General features: G+C 42.4%; 1 pseudogene; it reads left to right on the forward strand.

The window, feature by feature from the left end:
- The first annotated feature begins 1,853 nt into the window (after positions 1 to 1,853).
- On the forward strand, positions 1,854 to 19,520 carry LOC115279729 (annotated as a pseudogene).
- The last annotated feature ends 767 nt before the right edge of the window (positions 19,521 to 20,287 follow it).

Raw genomic sequence — 20,287 nt, forward strand, 5'->3', positions numbered from 1 at the left:
AGACACAGTTACCTACACAGTGTCCCCAGTATTCAGATATTCGGTTCCATTCCCAACTTTTAGCTCTGATATCCCTGATAGCTATAGGAACATAGTCTCCTTTCTTATTTTTTTCTCCTCTAACTCTTATTAATAGAATGCCTGCTGGATAAGAGCCACACAAATTAGTGCTAGGAATTTGTTAAAAGTTCTATGAATTTGTTAAAAGACTTCCCCCCCTCCCTGAGTTTTGATGTTGCTTCTTTTTAGATAATCTTTCTCATCCCCAAACATTCCCACAAAGTGTTGGTCTGGCCAAGGAGTATGTCCATAATCAAAAGTGAATCTTCTATAACCAAACTATGATTAGATATCCAAACAACTTTTGAGTTTAAGTAATTCCCTTATTAAACAGGAAACAATATGATGGCTTTAGGTGGACTGTGCCTGGAATTCTAAATTTGGTGAGTCCTTTGAGGGTTTGGTAAATGTGCAGTTTATCATCGTAAAACATGTGAAAAGTAATGTAGAATTTTATAAATATATATATGCCTCCTACGGGGCCTTGAACATCCAGTATGCCTAACCTATCAAAAGGATGCTAAAAATAGTCTCATGGACAAAGATGTTCTGAAGTGTGACTTCTGAGGAAAATACTGTCTTAATGCCCTGCTGTACTTTGGTAACTTACACGTCAATGAAATCTGATTTTTCAAAATCTCTGATTAAGTCTTTGTAGCGTAAGGACAACATGTTTGCATTTTTTAGGACTGACATGAGAATTGCTTCCATTCGCAATTCTGTGTGAGATGCCCTTTTACCAACCAGGATCCTGCTAGCCTCTAGTGTAGCAGCTTTGAAGGTGAATATAGGAAGGTGGGAAATTTAGGCCAAATGTGTGACCTAATTATTCGAGTTTCTGGATGTGGCAACTGATCATGGCTTTAGCTGTTGCACCTGAAACAATTAGCCGCAAGTCCTCATTCTTTCCTCTTCAGCATCTCGAGTAGCAACTTTCCCCATTAATTAGCTGAGTGATCTGCAGCAAGATGCTGTAGAGATGGAAAATTGAAGGTCAGAATGGAAAATGTCAAAGGCAAAGCCGTAAAGCACCTAGCACGGTGCTTCACATGTAGTGTGTGCTCATTCAGGGGGTATTTTTCAACATCTGCTGTGTGTCTGGCACCATTCCAGAGGCCGAGGTTACCGCAGTGCCCATGGCAGACAAAAGCTTATGTTCTGATGTAGGAAGGCAGACAAAAGCAAGGAAATAAATCAGGATTGCAGGCGGGTGTTATTGAGAGTGACTTCTGAGACTGACAGGCATGCCTATCTGACAAGGGGATATTTGGGCAGAGAATGACAGAGGGTCTGTCCTGGAAATATCTGTGAAGAGAGGAAATACAAACCCAAGATCTGGAGTTAGGCATGAGCTTGGCAGCTCTGGAGGTGGGCAGGAGCCCTGGAGGAAACTGGGCAATGGAGTGGTGAGTGGTGAATTGTATGGTGCCTAGATTGTGAAGGGCCTGGAGAATGGGGAGACCATTCTTAATATTCAAGCCATCTTGAGATGGGAAACCATTGTAACATGTTAAGCGAAGAACTGACTTGATCTGATTGGAGGTTTTATAAGACCATGCTGGATGCTTGGTGGAGCATAGAACTTGGGTGGGGAGTAGAAGCAGGGAGGTTGGATCGAAGGCTGTTACCATAGGTGGGACAAATGTGATGGCTGGTAGGACTCAAGAAGAAAATGGAAACAATGGGGAGTGTATTTTAGAGGCAGATGAAAAGCTAGGGTTTGGAGGTGAAATGGAATGGAAAGGGGGAAGAGCAAGAATAGCACCTAATATTTTGTTGGAGAAACTGGGTCAATGGTGGTGGCCTTTTCTGAGAAAGATGGGGACATGGAGAAAGGAGTAGGTTGGGAGGGTTTTTCTTTCCTTTCTTTCTTACTTTCTTTTTAAAATATTTTTAAGTTTATTTATTTTGAGAGAGACAGAGCAAGCCCAAGTGGGTGAGGGGCAGAATGAAGGAGAGACAGGATCCCAAGAAGGCTCATTGCAGAATCCCAGAGCAGAGCCTGATGCAGGGCTTGAAATCATGGACCATGAGATCATGTCCTGAGCCAAGATCAAGAATTTGATGCTTAACCGACGGTACCACCCAGGCACCCAGTTGGGAGGGTTTCATATATCAATGTGTAGAGATGTGTTAGGTTGAATGTCCCCAGAAGAAGGTCCAAGCTGAGGACTGGAGCATAATTAGATTGTCCTGGAGGTGATCCCAGGACACACCGGTGCTGGACAAGGGAAGTGAGGCAGGAGGGGAAAGCAGCCATTCAAGGACACATGCTCAAGCAAGTCACCAGCATGGGCAAGCCCCCTTGGAGAACTCTGGGGGTCAGTGTAGAACACATACCTCATTGTTATTCCACCCAAGTGGCGAGGAAGCTGGGTTTCATCATCTGTCAACTCCCAGCAGCCGGTGGCTGAAGGCTGTCCCTGGGGGAGAAAGAGTTTCTTGGCACCTCCTCCCTGCTGTGTGTGCAGGTGAAGCAGCCTCGAGCCACTGGAGAAAGTTCTGAGCTAAAGAGAGGCAGGTGCTGGCTGCTGGCGGTGTGTCACAGCAGGGGTATGAGCAGCACCTGCTACAATCCAAATGGGCAGATGGACCCATGTCTGTAGCTCAGGTGAGACGTCAGGACTTCTCTGCATATAGAGTGCCTTGAAAGCCATGGGACTGGGGGAAGAATCACCTATGGAGAGTTCGTGGGTGGAGAACAGAAAGCCTGAGAGCTTAAAGTCCACGAGGCACCAACATTTAGAGACAGCCTTGAGGAAAAATTGAAGAGTGTAGCCTTTGAGGAAAATCAGCCAAATGTGGTGTCATTGAAGACAAGAAAAGGTTTTCAACACAGTTGGAGTGATTAGCTGTATCAAATGCCTCTAAGGGGCCAGAAGCTGAAGAGAAAGAAAGAGAGAGAGAGAGAGAGAGAGAGAGAGAGAGAGAGAGAGAGAGAGAGAGAACATTGTCTGGTCCAGTTCCCTGGTGCCTCTCACAGCAGACACTGGATATCTAAGGTTATTATTGTAATTATTAGATTCTCCAAGACCACATTTAGATTATTTTTTTTCTTTTGGGCTGCCTTTTATTTTATGTATGTATATATGTATATACACATTTAATTTGAGAGAGAGAGAGAGAGAGAGAGAGAGAGAGAGAGAGAGAGGAGAGAATCCTAAGCAGGCTCCACGCTCAGCACAGAGCCTGACCCAAGTGTCCATCCCATGACCCTGGGATCATGATCTGAGCCAAAATCAAGACTTGGATGTTCAACCGACTGAGTCCCCCAGGCGCCCCTTGAGCTGTCTTTTAGAACCTTAGGAAACAGGATTGTCCCTGAAAACCGTAGAATTCATTTTCTTGAATTCCTAGCAGGGGATCCACCAACCTTGGTTGAATGCATTTTGCTGAATCTTCCTTTCAGAAATCAGGACTTTTCTTGTAACAGGAAATTTCTGGACAGTGGGAAGACAAGATGTCTCAGGAAAACATCTCCTCTGTATCTTTGAAATTCTAGCAGCAGCTTAGCTCTAAAAACCATAACTTCCTGTGTGATATTCGTAACAGCGGTTATTCCAGAATTTGTATTATTAAGTTAGCTCTTGTGTAAAAGGCTCTCAGAGAATAAAGTGACAGTACTCTTCCCTCACGACAACTTTCCTTCTGAGAACTTTTAGGCTCTTATGTGTTAAAAGCACACAGAAATATCAGGATTTTGAGACTCCACGGTACCAGGAATATCCACTAGCATGCCTTTCTCTAGATGTTTACCTGCAAAATGAGATCCGAGGAAGACTGGTTTCCCTAAGACCCAGAGTTTTTTAGGTCATGTAGAAAAATGTCACTATTGTAGAGGTGAAGAGGTTCATTGAGCAGGACTCTTCCCCAACCCCTCTCAAATTAGCCACTTCGGCTGTGTAATAAATCCATATGGCTTCCTCTTAGCCTTAGAGAATGTTTCGGGCAGACCAGCTGAGCTATTTTAATGTCTTCTCTTTATTGTAGTCTTTCAAGAAATGTCATCATCACATTCTGTCTTAAGATGAGGCAGTGGAGCCAAAAGGAAAGCTAATCATTTAGATCATTTTGTCATTTTTGGGAAACACTCGTTGAGGTAGCCAAAGTGAGTTACTAAACAATTATTTAATGTTAAGTACTGAAATCCCCCAACACTACCCCAAATTTAATTTTTATTGGTTCAGTTTAGAGGAATGTTTCAGATCATCTCCAAGTAGGAAGTCTGACTAATGGTTTTGCTCTTTCTTTCAGCTTTTGTATTTCCTAAGAATCTAACATCATGTCTTATGCTTCCATATCTGAGAATTTGCTCTTATTTTCATTGTGATAAAGATTTGGTAGGAAGAGGTGTGTGTGTGTGTGTGTGTGTGTGTATTTATGTGTGCATGTACGTGCATATTCATGTACATACATGTGTACTTGCATGTATGTGTTATGAATTAGTATATCCTGGCCTATATACTATTTTTGTCTGTTTTACAAATTGTGTTACCATTTGCTTAAAAAACTTCAAGAGTCACGGATCATTTTCAGTATTTTGAGTAGTGTATCAAGGGAAAATTACTCTCTCCCTAACACCCTACATGGCTCCCAGCCCTCTTTGTTCTCCATACCTGTTTCTGATGCTATTCTTGTGAAGATATCTGCCATGCTGTGTTCTATTTTGGTTTTTGATGTCTCTGAATGGACGGGGAGAAGAACATGACAAAGACAAGGTCGGAGCTCTAGTTTAGGGATTGTGGGATGGAAAAATGGGTGATTGTTTTTCTGTGAATTCAACCCTTGGGTTATGCATTTGGGCCATAGATAGTGAAAGAGAGTTAGTTTTTCATAGCTTCTTTGGAGCTAACGATGCTCTTTTGATTCAGAGAGTATGTATGTGTTTCTAAATCAGTCACACTTAATGATACAGCAAGAGTCCATTCCCTCTATCTTTGGGTCTGTAGTTAACCCCCACGCCAGGCTGGAAGTCAATGGAAGGAAAGTAAAACCTTCCAAGAGGGTCCATGATGTTCCATTTTATCTCAGACGCTGCTACAGAAAAAACCATACTGGGAAATCAAAATTGAAGTGAGATAAATATTACATTCATCCTATTTAGTGAGAAACTTTGCCCGCTGAGACAAAGAGCAGTTTTCTTCTTGTAGTTCAACATCATGTTAACTAAAAGGTTGAATTATAGATATCTGTAACTTCTTTCAAATGTCTCTGATTTTTAAGGACTCTCCTGATTGTTCATTCAGAGTTTTTCCCCCTTTTGTATCTCTCTATCTGCAGTGTTCCTCATTAAAAATCAGGATATGAGAAATGACAGGAGAGCTTAAAAGTTTAAAGTATATTCAAAAGTGCTCAAATATTTGACATTCTGAGTCTTTATTTCTCCCTATTTCTAAAGGTGCCTCTAATTGTGGCCCCCTTTTTTCCATGTGTTTTTTGTTCAAGGAATACCCCCCATATGCCAAGCCCTTGAGGGCTGCCCCCGGCTTGCACCAAAGAGCTCCCCCCAAGCTGGTGATCCGTGGGCGCTCCGGGGGGAATGCGCCATATGAAATGATCAATCATGAAACCATTTTACTGTCATTAAAACCTCTTTGTGAGTGATCACGGTTCTTTCTTCACATGAGACAAAAATTAAAGACAAGTTGAATAAGAAATAATTGCTCTCTATTTCCAAAGGGGAAATATCTCTGAGGAAAAAGAGGGAAGAAAACTTTCTCCAAACAAAAGTCAACCTTTCATTGAAAAGTGCTTTCATTTTCCTCAGATATCTCAACATGTTATTCTTCCCACAGGATAGGATGAATTTAAGCAAGCAAAAGATGTAGAGTGCTTCATGCAAGGCCTTGTTTTCCAGAGAATCAGGCCACTCTGTGTTCTCCCATATGCCTGGAACGTCTGTACCAGGCACAAGCCACATCACGGTGAGATATCACAAAGGCAGATTCCAGAGTTTTCTCAGCCAAACTCACACACCATCTTACAACCCCTACACCCAGGAGTGGGGCTCAAAATTAAAGGGCTTTGGAGGCTATATTAGTGCACTAGGACATGAAGAATTATGAAACATTTTCTCCCGAAGCTAACTCAGCACCTGAGTTTGAAAATCTTTGGGAAGCAAATGGCAAAATGTAGTGACAAAATTTGACCATGCATGATGAAATGAAGTCTAGATTTTCATTTCTTTTCTGTTGAGTTTTGCAGGTTTCTACCGTGAGTGAGGATTTGCCTGAAAAGAAGGAATCTGGTTGAGAGATGAGGAAGCCCAAGGAAGGATTGTCTTTCTAGGTCTCAGGTTAGGAACTTCTGAACCTCAGTTTAGCCATCTGTGAGGTGGAAAGATTGGAGCACGTGACCCTGACTTTGAGCAGTGCTGATGCTAAATGTGATTTCTCAGTGTAATGTTATAAACAGCTCAAAATCATATGGGAGGGAGGGTTCAATGAGATACACTATTAAAATTTCCTCAGTATGAATTTAAATAGACACACTGTAAATAAGATTGGAAAATAGAAAATGAGCCCACCCAAGCAGTTCCACCACCAGAGAACAACTCCTTGGTGGTATTTTAATGCATCTACTAGTACTTTTCCTATATATCAGGTGTTCTATATAGTTGTATGGTCTCGTGTATAGCTATTTTCTATCTCAGGTTTTCTCTTTGTGTTATGATAACGTTCCTCTTTTCTGCATATTCTTCTCATCTCCCTTCTAATTGCTGAGCCAATATATTTAGTTATTTCCCCACTTCTGGGAAACCCATTCCAATTTTTACTCTTACAAATAATATTACAATAAATGTCTTCATTCCTATGAAATCTGGTCTTCCTCTGAATCAATCTCTCTTTGAAAAAAATAAAATAAAATTGGTTGGTTGGCTGATAATACAGAACTCTGGCTGATCCCATGTTATCCAAACTTTGTTTTATCTTTGTGTTTACAGTTACTCACGAGGATGTTTGTAAAATGTTTATGGATTTGTTTTGCAATCAACCCCAAATTAGATCGGCCACTTGAAAAAGCTAACTGGGTACAGTTTGACTGGAGAGGCTGGTAGTTGAATCATGTTTGAATGCGAGCAATGTGGAATATGCCCGGTGCCACGACCCTCATGTTGTCGGGAGGGTTTTCCCTGAAGAGGTACGGTGCCCATTGTCTCTCATTACTTCTCTCCCCAGTGGCCATCTAACAGTCACTTCCTTGGATGTGGGTCCCCGAGTGGTGGAGGAGGACATAAACGACCGGTCCAACAGCACTATCTTTTCATGCTTCTCTTCAGCCTGCACCAGTCCAGCTCCTTGCCAATAATATAACCACTGAAGAGTGTTAAATTTCTTAGTGCTATGAAAATTGGTATTAAAAGAAGTACTTTAAAAAAGAAATGGGAGCTTAAGAGCTATAATAAAAGAATAACCCTTAAAGCAAGTCAATTGGAAAGCATAATGAAGTTGATAGTGGCCTTTTTAGTTTAGTCATGAATTTGTTAGAGAAAAAATGACTTTTCTGAAAACCACCATCTGTGCCATAAGTAGATCCATTAACACCGCTGAAGACACCAAGAAGGTTATGCTTGCTGCCACGGTAGTTCACCCCCATTGCATCTTAATTTTACTGCATTCACTGCTCAGGTTTTCCCGAGTCTCGTCCACTTGGCCATGCCAGAAGGTTCTCGTTACTCCCTAATGGATTGTAATCTTCAGGGGGAACTTTGCCTCCTGAAACAAGAGTCGCCTGTGTTACTCAGACCTCTAAGTGTTGACAGGCCTGGAGAGGAGCTGGAGGCTTTAACAATTTCATTTGCTTAATGCCACTGCATGTCAAATTCTATTCCACTGGCATTGAAGGGACAGAGCAAAGTTTCTGGGTGGAGCTCTGCCTTCGCCTGTCGAGTTTAGGTTTACCCTTCACTTACGATAGAAACTATTTTATCCTCTCCCACAAAGAAAAATCCATTTTTAAACATATTGACTGTGTAAGTCATTTTGCTTAGATTAGGAATATTCTTCTTTTTTTGAAATGCAAATAATCACCCTTCAATGGATTCGTTTGAGCAATAGCTTCAGGATGGAAACCCATGTGAATCTTCTACATATTAGATATTCGGAGTAGTTGCTAAGTAAATATTCATCTACTTTTTATCATTCTGAATTTGTAAGGTTACAGGCTGTATCACTGCATGTACATGTGTCTTCTCCCTCATTCAGTCAACAAATATTTATTAAGCACCTCCTTTAGACCTGATGCCTGCTGGGTGCTTGGTATGTGATTATAGCCCTCCTGGAAATATTCTCTAGGGGTTTCAGGTTTACCTTCTCAATGACATTTCAAGCTTCTTGAGAGATCATGTTTTGACTCCCTTTTTTAGCTCAGAAGAAATTAAAATCGGTGCAAGAGGCACTTAGCAGGTGCTAAATGACAATGAAAAGTATAATACAATCAGAGCCAATTTATATTGCTTAACAAAATTGACTTATCCCATGGGATTTGGAATTCTTTCGAAAAAAGACTATTGGGATGAAATGGTATGTTTCTGTTCTTTCCTTGTTTTTTTTTTTTTTTAAAGTCTATTATTTCCCTTGAGAGAGAGAGTGTGTGAATGGGGAAGGGACAGAGAGAGAGAGAGAGAGAGAGAGAGAGAGAGAGAGAGAGAGAGAAATCTTAAATAGGCTCCATAGTCAGCACAGAACCTAATGTGGGGCTTGACATCACAAACTGAGAACATAACCTGAGCAGAAGTCAGATGCTTAAGAAACTGAACCACCCAGGTTCTTTCCTTTGCTTAACGTCCTTTCAACCTAATGGCTGAAGCCAGTACTAGTGGATGGCAGAGAATAAGGATTAAAGACTATTTAAAGTACTTGAGATGTGGGAAAATCTATTTCTACATAGACTCTGGTATAAGCTCTCCTCTAGATGTGACAAACTGAGCTTGGTGAACTTGAGGGACTTGCTCAAACCTGCCCAGTGTCCAAGCAGCAGTGAGTATCCTGGGAACTGAACCCTGGTTTTGGAATTCTCAATTCTTTCTGCCATGTCTTACTTTTTATTGAACACCAGTAATCCTACTCCTGCCTTGCTTGGTTGGGGTTTTTAAATGATAAGCAGCAGAACCTGGTTCTGAGCAATGTAAGCAATAAATAAATAATTTTTTTAAAAAAGGAACATCTTGGAAGGATATAGAGTGGTTTACAAAAATAAAGGAAGACTTGGAGAACCAGACCTTTGGAAAGGCTAACCTCATAGTTGTTCCTTGCCTTTGGAGAGCAGAAATTAGGAGGCAGTCCCTTCTGGGAGCAACCATCAGGATGAATCAGTCCCAAGAGCATTCAGGCTTTGTGTTACTGTGTTTAGATTCCAGGGAAGGGTCTCCAATTGGTCTAGCTCAGGTCACCTGCCCATGCCTCAGGTGGGGGAGGGTGAGTCACTTTGATTGACAGTCCCAATAAAATTGTATCCATTGAAGTTTCCAAATCAAAACCAGGTGCTCGTTTTTATCAGATGAGGGGGAATGGATGCGTGTTAGGCCAAACCTATGGCGTTCCAGGACACGAATGACTATTTCCTCATGAAAGCCAGTCTCATATGTACATAGGCATTGCCTTCTCCAAATATTTATCACTCAGTTCATGTGTGTAATTTTATCCCTGAGCCCCATACTCCCAGCATACTTTACAGGGAGGATAGAGGTCTCTAAAGGGAAATTGCTTATGATTCCTTTGCTCTACCCAAACATTTCTCCTCACTTTCAAGTTTCTTTCTTTCCTAAGACCATAACTTTGTATAAACACCAGACCCCACCATCATCCACCTTCTTTGAGGCTCTTGCTGCAAAAATTCCTTCTTTATCTACCCTATATCCCCATGACCCCATGGTTTCAGTGGTGTTCCCATCTTACCTCTGGGAGAGAGCACAGCACCCTCAGGTCTCTCCTAAATTCCAGCGTGTATCTTCAGCACTGACCCAGGGATTTTTCTCTGAAACAAGAAGAAGAAAAAAAAAAGAAGGAGAAGCAGCAGCAGCAGCAGCAGCAGAAGAAGAAGAAGAAGAAGAAGAAGAAGAAGAAGAAGAAGAAGAAGAATGGAGGGATAACTGGGGAGATCTGTAAGAGAAACCAGAAGATGGGCATGTGATGAGCAGATAGGAGAGCAAAGCAAGGAGGGATTGAACTTGCAAACTAGGGAAAGAAATGTAGAGCAACGTCATGTATCATGGAAAAAATAGTATGGGTCTAGTTTCAGGGCTTTTCAAAGAATCCTTACCAGATTGATTTGGCTTTATTAAACATGGCAGCTATTACGTCCTAGAGTGATTCATGGTGCGTCTCCGGTTGACACGTCCACCTCGGTGGCCCACGTTAAGCTCAGCATAACTAAACATCATCTTCCCTAGTTGTTCCATACTTACATCAACCTTTTTCTCATTCAGTTTTTCATCCTTGCTTGTCCAGTAATGACCCATGGATCTGTCTCTTTTTGGAAAGCTCAGCAAAGCCACAAAAGAAACAAAGCAGAGTAATGAAAAGAAACAAAGCAGAGTAACTGTGGTCAACTTGTGGACCTTTTATTCTGTTTTGAATATTTACTCTGGAGCACTTGACAGAAGTCCCTCCATCTTGACTCACATCCCAGATGACCTACTTCCTCGTGAGTCTCATGAGTCAGCTACTGGGAGTGGCCTCTGATCTTTTATTTCCTCCTTAGTTTTGATTTGGCGTTAGTAGCCACCCCCTTAGAGGAAAATTTTGAATGAAACATCCAATCAGCAGGTGACTGATGACCTAGGTACTGGCATCCTTGGCTCCTTCCTAGAAAAATTGGAATGTAGCAAATGTGAGACATTTACGGAAGCACCATTATTCCAGTCACTATGATGGAGGGTGTATCGATCAGAGAACACTTGGTTATTACAGATACCCAGTAAACTGGCTAAGTAACTGCTTTATTGTAAAGATGGAGTCCCAAAGAAGTGAATAGCCGGGCTTCTCTGGGAACTGCCACATCTTCAGGTGACCGTCTCACTGTCTGCTTTCTCCTTTCTGCTTGCATTGCTTTCTCGTTGCTAAGAAGAGTCTGTGTCATTGATCTCTTCATACTTTTCCTAACAGCAAGTTCGTGTGTGGTTTGGGGCTGGTATGACCCTCCAGGTCTGCTGGGCTGGTGGTAGGAGCCATCCAAGGGGGAAGGTTGTTGTTGGGCAGGCTCCAGACATGTGTTTGGAGTTCAAATCCTCCCTCGTCAAGGAGGTCCCTTCTTTATCCCATATCTTGCCTCTGGTTATGTAGTACTGCACTCTAACAATTTAACTGTGATACACAAAACCTCAAGTGGATGCCTCCATGGGACTGGATGCACTTGCCCTGGTCCAGACCAAGGAGATGGGACTCCCAGGAAGTCTGTGTCTGTCTCTGTGAGAAATAGTATTGGAAACCCATGAAGATCCATTGCTGAAACCCGACAGCAAGATCCTTAACGTAGTTACTAGCTGTGCTAACTGATTTAATGAACAGGCAACGTAACAAATGAGCATGTTTACCGAGTTAACTTGTGAGAATGAATATCTGTAATTAAAGCGGCTCACAACTGACAGGCAAACAGGAAATTATTGTTATTATTATACACAAATCATCTTAAAATACCAGAACTTAATAAATGGGGGAAAAAACAAACAATGGCTAAAACTGTCTGCTAAATAAAAAATAATGACGAACACCTGTGGTCTTTTTATAGGACTCCAGTGGAGATTTTTTTTTTGAAGACCTAATTATGTTTTTGTAATGGTACCATTTCATTATTTCTCTGTAGCATTATTAAAAGAAAATGTCCATATTTTCTCTGTGTAAAAGGACTGGCACGTAGATTCAGGCATGGTGTTTTCTTAATGCTACAGACACTCCGACAGTTCTAGCTACTTATTGGCAAAGAATACAGGCCTTGGCAAAGCTGGATTTTTCTCTTTGGTAATACTGGAACCTGGCCAGGGGATAAGGGTGATGTAGACCCCTTCAGACAGATTCTGCCAACAACTAACTGAGGACCCGCGTAGCCGAGTGGGGGGAAGGAGCCAGCTCTCCAATTAGCCTCCGAAGTCTTGAATCTCAGTTTTGTCCCTTCCTGGCTGTGTGTCCTTTGACAAGTCACTAAACCCCTCGGTGCCTCACTTTTCCCACTTGGAAAATGAGGATAATCATTATATACATCAACGAAGATTATTGTTCGAACTAGTACCTGAAAAGAACTTATTGTGCTTGGCACAGTAACTACTATTATTACCTGCAAATTACCATTCTATGTGTCTTCTTTGACCAAGTAGGGTCTAGGAATGCAGCACCAGGATGCACTAGCCATGTAGTTGGGCAGAGCGGCAATATGAGTGGTTCAGATCTCCAGAGATGGAAGTTTATTGTCTTTATAGCATGGAACATCATTTAAAAAACATTTTCTAATGTTTATTTATTATTGATACAGAGAGAAATAGAACATGAGTGGGGGAGGGGCAGCTAGAGAGGGAGACACAGAATCTGAAACAGGCTCGAGGCTCTGAGCTCTCAGCACAGAGCCTGACTCAGGGCTCGAGCCCACAAACTGTGAGACCATGACCTGAGCTAAAGTCAGGGACTTAACCAAATGAGCCACCCGGTGCCCCAGCATGGAACACCATTTGAAAGGATCTTGTTTACCTATTGTCTGCCTCTTGTCACTAGAAAGTAAGCTCAGAGGAGGAAGTGCTGTGGGGGTGGGGGGCATGCGGGGATAGCTTTCGGGACAGATGATTCTGTGGGCATGTTTTCTTCACCACTGACCTCGGTCCTGGTAAGTGGATAAAAATTTGGGTTGGGAGGGGGGAGAAAGAATTACAGAAAATACAAAATGTTCTTTTAAGTTGTAAGAGTGGAGATGGGTAGGATTAAAGACAAGAAATTTGGCCACTCGTAAAGATTTCTTCCTTTTTTTTTTTTAAACTTCTGGGTCTGATCCTGGAGCTCAGCTCAATTATATATAATGCTTGTCTAAGAGATAAGTATAGAAAAAGAGGGTTCTAGAATTTAAGGGAATTGATTCAGGCTGTTGAAGCAGTTGTTCAAAATAATTTCATGCCTTCCTAAAATGGATTATGGGAAGGTCGCTCTTCCTTCTTACTCATTTCTGTCATACCCTTTCATGCAAAGAATTTAAAGAAGTTCACTTTTTGTAAATGGCTCTACATCCCCCTTGAGCTATTGTCCCTGAAGGAAAGGGTCAAGCAGATAACATTTCTTCATGTCCCCTGATTCCCTTTGGGCTTTGGTCACATTGCACAAACTGAAGTTGGGATGAATAAAAGAGAAGCAATCAAAAAATGGCAGGGGACAGTGTGCCGAGTGGCCAGCCTTGGTGATTTTCAAGCAGCTCTTGTTCTGTAAATTAAAGAAGAAATTGAAGACATGTTTGTAAATAGAAGACAAAAGTCAATGACAATGCAATGAAAACCTTACCATCATGCTCATCGAAGCAGCCTCCTGGTGCCTGAGTTCAATAAAATAAGGCAGTAGACAACTACTGTATAGATACTATTGTGTGAAAGTTTTTCTCTCCAAGAACAGACTGAGCCACAGAAGAGCTAAACCCACACGGCATATGGGAAAGGATAGACCCTACTGAACTCCATAGTCTTGGGCCTCTATGAAAGGCAAGGGCAGGTCAGACTAAGGAATTGTGCAGCCAGGGCTTTGGAGGGGGCATTTTTGCATTTATGGGAGCTGACAAAAAGTGATAGTCTTTGACCTAGAACAACTGGAAAAGAATGTTCTAGAATTCTTGAGTCAGCCCAAGGAAAAAGATGCCAGCAGTGTGGGCTAGGAAGAAATAGTTGGATAGTCTCAGAAGGCAGCCACCGGCATGGTGGTTAAAACCAAGGGTTTTGAAATCAGACATAATAAGTTCAAAGCTCCTCTCTGAAATTTCCTATCTGTGTAAAGTTGGGGAAGCTACTTACACCAAATAAGCCACAGTTTTCCTCTTTCTGCAATGAAGGTAGCAGTCCTTCCCTTATAGAACTGTTGGTTAGATTAAATAAGATAATAAACAGAGAACATCAAGGTGCTCCCTCAGTATATGGGGTTGCCTCCTTGCAAACAGTGAGAAATGGTAGAGGTGGTACGAAATCATATTGATAAAGACGACACAGTGTCTCCAGGTAATTTAGTCTCTCAAGGTTTTTCTACTTGAAAAGGAGGCTTTCTTTCCTAATGTATTCTGACCCAAAGAATTACACCCTCTTCGGTAGACAAAGTGTTATTTAGAGATTTCCAATATGCCACCTTGATTTTAATGTTTACACAGATGAAAAGTGGCTTTTGTAGATTTTCCTTTTGATATACTATGATCTCTCAACATTTAATAAAAAAAGATGCATTTTGACCAAGACAGCCTGTCAATTCAGTCAAACATCTAATTTGGCATATTCTCTTCTCCCTCGACCTGAGTGACAGGCTATTTGCCAATTTGATCTAATCGACTAAATGTTTTTGGTGCTTTGTTGATACAGACTCATGTGATTTTTTTTCGTCTTTGTTATTTGCATGGACAAAGTTACTGGATTTGAAGAAAAGGGGTGATCTTGGTGACTTTAAACCATTCGCTTTTGTGTTTGCTTCCTAATTTGGTCCTTTGAGGGCTTACGATCCAAAGGAAATACAGAAGACCTAGAAGAAGAGATTGGAAAATGAACCTGGGATGGATACTGGGTAATTAATGATCATGCTCAGGGGGTGAGGGTTTTAGAATGGAAAGTGTGGGCAGCTTAAACAGAACTTGGAGCTTGGCCCTGAGGACCCATCCCCAGGTTGCGGTTGGGTTGGTTATAAGGAAGCCCTGTTTGTCTCCCATTTCTGTACCCATTGCCCTTCCACTGGTGTAGTGGAAATTTAATTTCTCTTGCCTCCCAGCCTCTATTCCTAATTTTCTTTAAAAAGCTCCAAACTTAAATTCCTTTTGGGGAATTATCTCTTTCCAGCCCAGTATGGGCTTGCTTTGTTTAAATCAGTTTAGCCTTCTCTCTTTTTCTTTTGTCACAAGCTAGGTCCCAGCTCTCTCCTGGGACTCAGAGTCATTGGGATTTTAAGGTGGAAAATGTATTAGGAGTGCATTCGTTGGAGCGGGGGAGGTATGAGAAGCTTATGTCATTCTTGCTATCCAGACTACCAGTCCCACCCTGCTTTCTGTATTTTTCCGAGCTTGGTTGTCAAGCCTTCCTACTTCTCTAATCCTAACTCCTTCCTTATATTCTAAGGCTTCTCTGTTCTGACAACGTTAGCCCGAATCTATTTAAGTGACTTGCAACAAAGATGGGTCTGTCTCCACTGGTTGTCTGGCCAACAGACATCCTCTTCTCTGTATTGTATGCTCACAGGTCTGCCTCGCACAACAGAGGCTAATGATGTATTCAGGTTCATGGCATCTCGTGAAGTCAGGTACAGGAGGCTGTATCCATTGGCTATGGCTACTGTAACAAAGTACAAAAACTGGGGAAGGCTTAAACCACAGGAATTTGTCATCTAGTTTTGGAGGCTGGAAGTCCAAGATTAAGGTGTCAGCAGGGCTGCTCCCTTCTGAGAGCAAGGGAATGCCTTGTTCCAGATTCCTCTCCTTGGCTGGTAGATGACTGTCTTCCTTCTCCCTGTGTCCTCATGTCACCTGCCCTCTGTATCCAAATTTCACTGGTGGCTAAGACCCACTTAAAGACTTCATGTTTTAAAAACTAAATGTTTATTTATTTATTTTGAGAGAGAGAGTGGGGGAGGGGCAGAGAGAAAGGGAGAGAGAGAGAATCCCAAGCCACTCCAGGCTCTCAGCACAGAGCCCAACAAGGGGCTTGGTCCCATGAACTGTGAGATCATGACCTGTGCTGAAATCAAGAGTCAGACGCTTAGCCAACTGAGCCACCCAGGTGCCCCAAGTCTTCACTTTAATTTGATTACTTCTGTAAAGACCTCATCTCTAACTAAGATCAGACTCTGAGGTATTGGGGGTAAGACTTCAATACATACATTTGGGGGAGGCACAATTCGAACCTTACAAGTGGCCAAGTGACCCAGTTCAAACCAAAGAGGTGTAAGGGGAATGTTCTTTCTGGAAGGGGTTTTCCTGTATGGAAGCAGAGAGCGATGTATAGAGATAGGGCTTATTCTCTCCTGTCCTGCTTTAGATGCAGTAGTTTTAGGCTATCATACTCAGGCGTATGGCAGCCATCTTGTGATCATAAGTTTATAAGCTGGAGGCTGAATCTCTCCTTGAGAAGGATGATGGAGTAAAAGAATGGAAAAAAGAAAGTAATATGGATCTCTGATGCAATGCTGAACCAACACAGGAACACCAAGCTCCGAACTTAAATATGTGAGATAATTAAATGCCTTGTTTAAATTTCTGTCACTTGTTATCATTCTTCCTTGAGATAGAACCCTCCCCAAATCCAATAAAATCCTCAGTGGCTTATGTCCTCACTCCTTTCCTTCTTTTCTCAATATTCACAGATTATTAATGTATCCAGAGCATAAATGTTTGATATCACATCTGGTCATAAAATTTCAAGGTCATCCAACTGGGTCCCTTCTTCTACCTTTTCTGATGCATAGCTTTCTCCTGATTTCAGTGGTAGAATAAGCCCACAACTAAATCTCTGTGGCATTGGATCACCCCACCCTGGGAAGTACAATTCATTTCTTTGCCATTTTTGCTCACATTTTACTGGAGGTATGGTGGATACCATCATGGGGTCACAAAGGAGTGTGAGCATGAGACAGACTCACAGAGCAGCTAGCTTGTATTTTTTTTATTTTAAAATTTAATTTAATTTTTAAAAATTTTAAATGTTTTATTTATTTTTGAGAGAGAGAGAGAGAGAGACAGTGTGAGCAGGGGAGGGTCATAGAGAGAAGGAGACACAGAATCTGAAGACAGGCTCCAGGCTCTGAGCTAGCTGTCAGTACAGAGCCTGACGCGGGACTCAAACCCACGAACCGTGAGATCATGACCTGAGCCGAAGCTGGCTGCTCAACCAACTGAGCCACCCAGGCGCCCCTATTTTTTATTTTAATAAGAAACTTTTTTATGTTTCCTTATTTTTGAGAGAGAAAGACAGAGAATGAGTGAGGGAGGGGCAGAGAGAAAGGGAGACACAGAATCCGAAGCAGGCTCCAGGCTCTGAGCTGTCAGCACAGAGCCCGACAAACCATGAGATCATGACTGAAGTCAGATGCTTAAGCAACTGAACCACGCAGGTGCCCCAGCAGATAGTTTTAAATTAGGATTTCTTCTCCTTTTTTGTTTAATTAATTAATTAATTAATTAATTAGAGTTACTGTCCTACAGGGAAGGCCTGATCAAAGTCTGTAACTGCATTGAGGAAAAAGAGATGAATAAAATGATCAAAATCATCCTGGGGACAGTGACATCCTTACCTTCCAGGGTTGCTAGGATTAAATGACTTAATACTATGTATAAAGCACTTAGTACAGTGCCAGGCTGGGTAAGAATTTCTATGTAAGTATTAACGATTAATGTACAATTTATCATGCTGCGGATTGTTTACATACTTAAGGGAAAGCTGGGACTTTTCTGCAGAATCTACAATAGCCTGAGAGGATGGTTCCATTTATGACCATGTGTAAAAATCAACACTAACCAAGGTGACGCCCAGCCAAACTGAATCGTAACTCTGAAGTTGAGGCTTGAAAAATCAGCATTTCTAGACCGTTCCCCATCTATGTGGAAATTATTTACAGTCCAGGGGGCAACAGCGATTTTTTGCTTCTCAGATCTTAGCTATAGAGACAATGGGCCAGGCATTATGGAAAAACCTGTAAAAAATCACTTAATCTAGCCCCTGATTTTGTAGATGGGAGGTTGAAGGCTAGAGCGATAGAATGACTACTGAAACCACACAGCTGGTTAGTGGCAGATATGGGGTTCTTGCAGATAGCCCGCAGGGAGATGTGTGTGCATGTGTGTGTGAGCTGGCAGACTCTCTAAGCAGCATCAACGGGAGATGAGTTTGTCAACTTTACAATGAAAACAACCCCCAAGTCTCAATGACTTATGACAATAAACATTTACATCTCACTTTACATGTGCTGTGGCTCTGTGCCACATGTCTTCCCAGCCAGGACTCAGGTGGAAGGAGGGGTCCTTGTCTGAAAAATGACTTTCTTGTCATGAAGAGAAAAGAACAAGAGTCTGGGCCAAACTATGCACCTGCCTTGAAAGCTTCCCATTGGAAGTGGCTTGGTTGGAGTCTGCTCACAGTCCATTGGCCAAGGAAGTCCCAAGGCCAAGCCTAATGGTGAAGGATGGAGTGCACACCACCTCCAGGAAGGCTCTGCAGGTCTATCGTTGATGAGCAGGTGGTGGGGGGATCCTTTACAACTAAGTGTGAACTCTAATGGTCGGCCACAGCAGGTCTTAATAACAGCAACAATAATTAACCTTTAACAGATGTTTAAAATGAGTAGACTGTGCAAAGAGGCTTATGCAAATTGCCTCATTTAATTACCCCAATAACTTTATGAAATAACCACTACTGCCCTCATTTTATTGACTAGAAAATGGAAGATTATATAGGTTAAACAACTTGCTTCGTGCTACCGCCGGTAGGTTGGCCTACCCAGATCCAACCCAGGTGCTCCCAGGAATGCCACCCATATCAGTTGGTTGTGGCTGCTGTAACAGATTGCTACAAATGTAGTGGCTTAAAACAACACACATCTAGCTCTTTTTTGGTAATTGCAGTGTGCAGCACCATGAGCAGCAGGACACCTCACACCCTGTGCCAGTCTCCCAGGACACCTTCCACAAAGCTGTGCAGTAAGTCTTGCATGGGAGCTAGTGCAAGCGTCCAGAGTTTTTGGAGATGGTGGAGCTGCAGATCAACTTGAAGAACTACGACCCTCAGGAGGACAAATTCTTCTCGGCACCGTCAGGCTTAAGTCCACTCCCTGCCCCAGGCTCACCGTATGTGTTTAGTGGGGCCAGGAGCACTGGGATGAGGTGAAGGCTGTGAACATTTCCCACATGGACATTGAGGCACTGAAGGGACTCAACACATATAAAATATTAGTGAAGAAGCTGGCCAAGAAGTATGATGCCCTTTTGACTTTAGAATCTCTGATTAAGCAGATCCCATGAATTCTGGTCCCAGGCCTGAATAAGGCCGGCAAGTTCCCTTCCTTGCTGATCCACAATGAGCACATGGTGGCCAAAGTGGATGGAATGATGTCCATAATCAAATTCCAGATGAGGAAGATCCTGTGTCTGGCCCTTGGGCATGTGAAGATAACAGATGATGAGTTCGTGTACAGCATCCACTCAGCTGTCAATTTCCTGGTGTCATTGCTCAAGAATAATTGGCAGAGTGTCTGGGGTTATACATCAAGAGCACCTTGGGCAACCCCCAGTCTCATGCTAAGGCACAGCTTAATAAAGCCTAGTACTACTAAAAACCCAACCAACCAATCAACAAACACAGCCCCCCCCCCCTCCCGCCATCTGTTATCACACAGTTCTGAAGTCTGACCTAGGTCTCACTAAGCTAAAATCAAGGTATAAGCAAAGCTGCATTCATTTTCGGAGGCTCTAGGGGAGAGTCAATTTCCTTTCATTTTCCAGTTTTTTAGAAGCCTCTCCTATCCCTTGCTGTGTGTCCCCTTCCTCCATCTCTAAAAGTCTGCTGTGGTGGGTTGACTCCTTACATACTACACCAACCCTGTTTCCATTGTCATATCTACTCTGACTTTCTCCTTTGCCTCTCTCTCCCACTTAACATTTTTTATGTTTTTATTTACTTTTGAGAGAGAGAGAGAGAGAGAGAGAGAGAGAGAAAGGGAGGGACAGAGAGAGAGGGAGATACAGAATCTGGAGACAGACTCCCGGCTCTGAGCTAGCTGTCAGCACAGAACCCAATGTGAGGCTTGAACTCACAAACTGTGATCATGACATGAGCTGAAGTTGGATGCTTAAACAACTGAGCCACCCAGGCGCCCTTCTCTCTCCCACTTTTAAGGGCCCTTGTGATTACATTGAGTCCATTAAGATAATCCAGGATTATATCTTCATCTCTCAGTCCTTAATCACACCTGCAAACTCTCTCTTGCCAGGTAAGGTGACATATTCATAGGTTCTGGGGATTAGGATGTGAACATCTTTGGAAGACTGTTATAATGCCTACCACACACCCTTCCTTCAGTGCTATACATGG

The sequence above is a fragment of the Suricata suricatta genome, chromosome 16 (assembly GCF_006229205.1).
Source record: "Suricata suricatta isolate VVHF042 chromosome 16, meerkat_22Aug2017_6uvM2_HiC, whole genome shotgun sequence".
Classification (NCBI taxonomy): Eukaryota; Metazoa; Chordata; class Mammalia; order Carnivora; family Herpestidae; genus Suricata; species Suricata suricatta.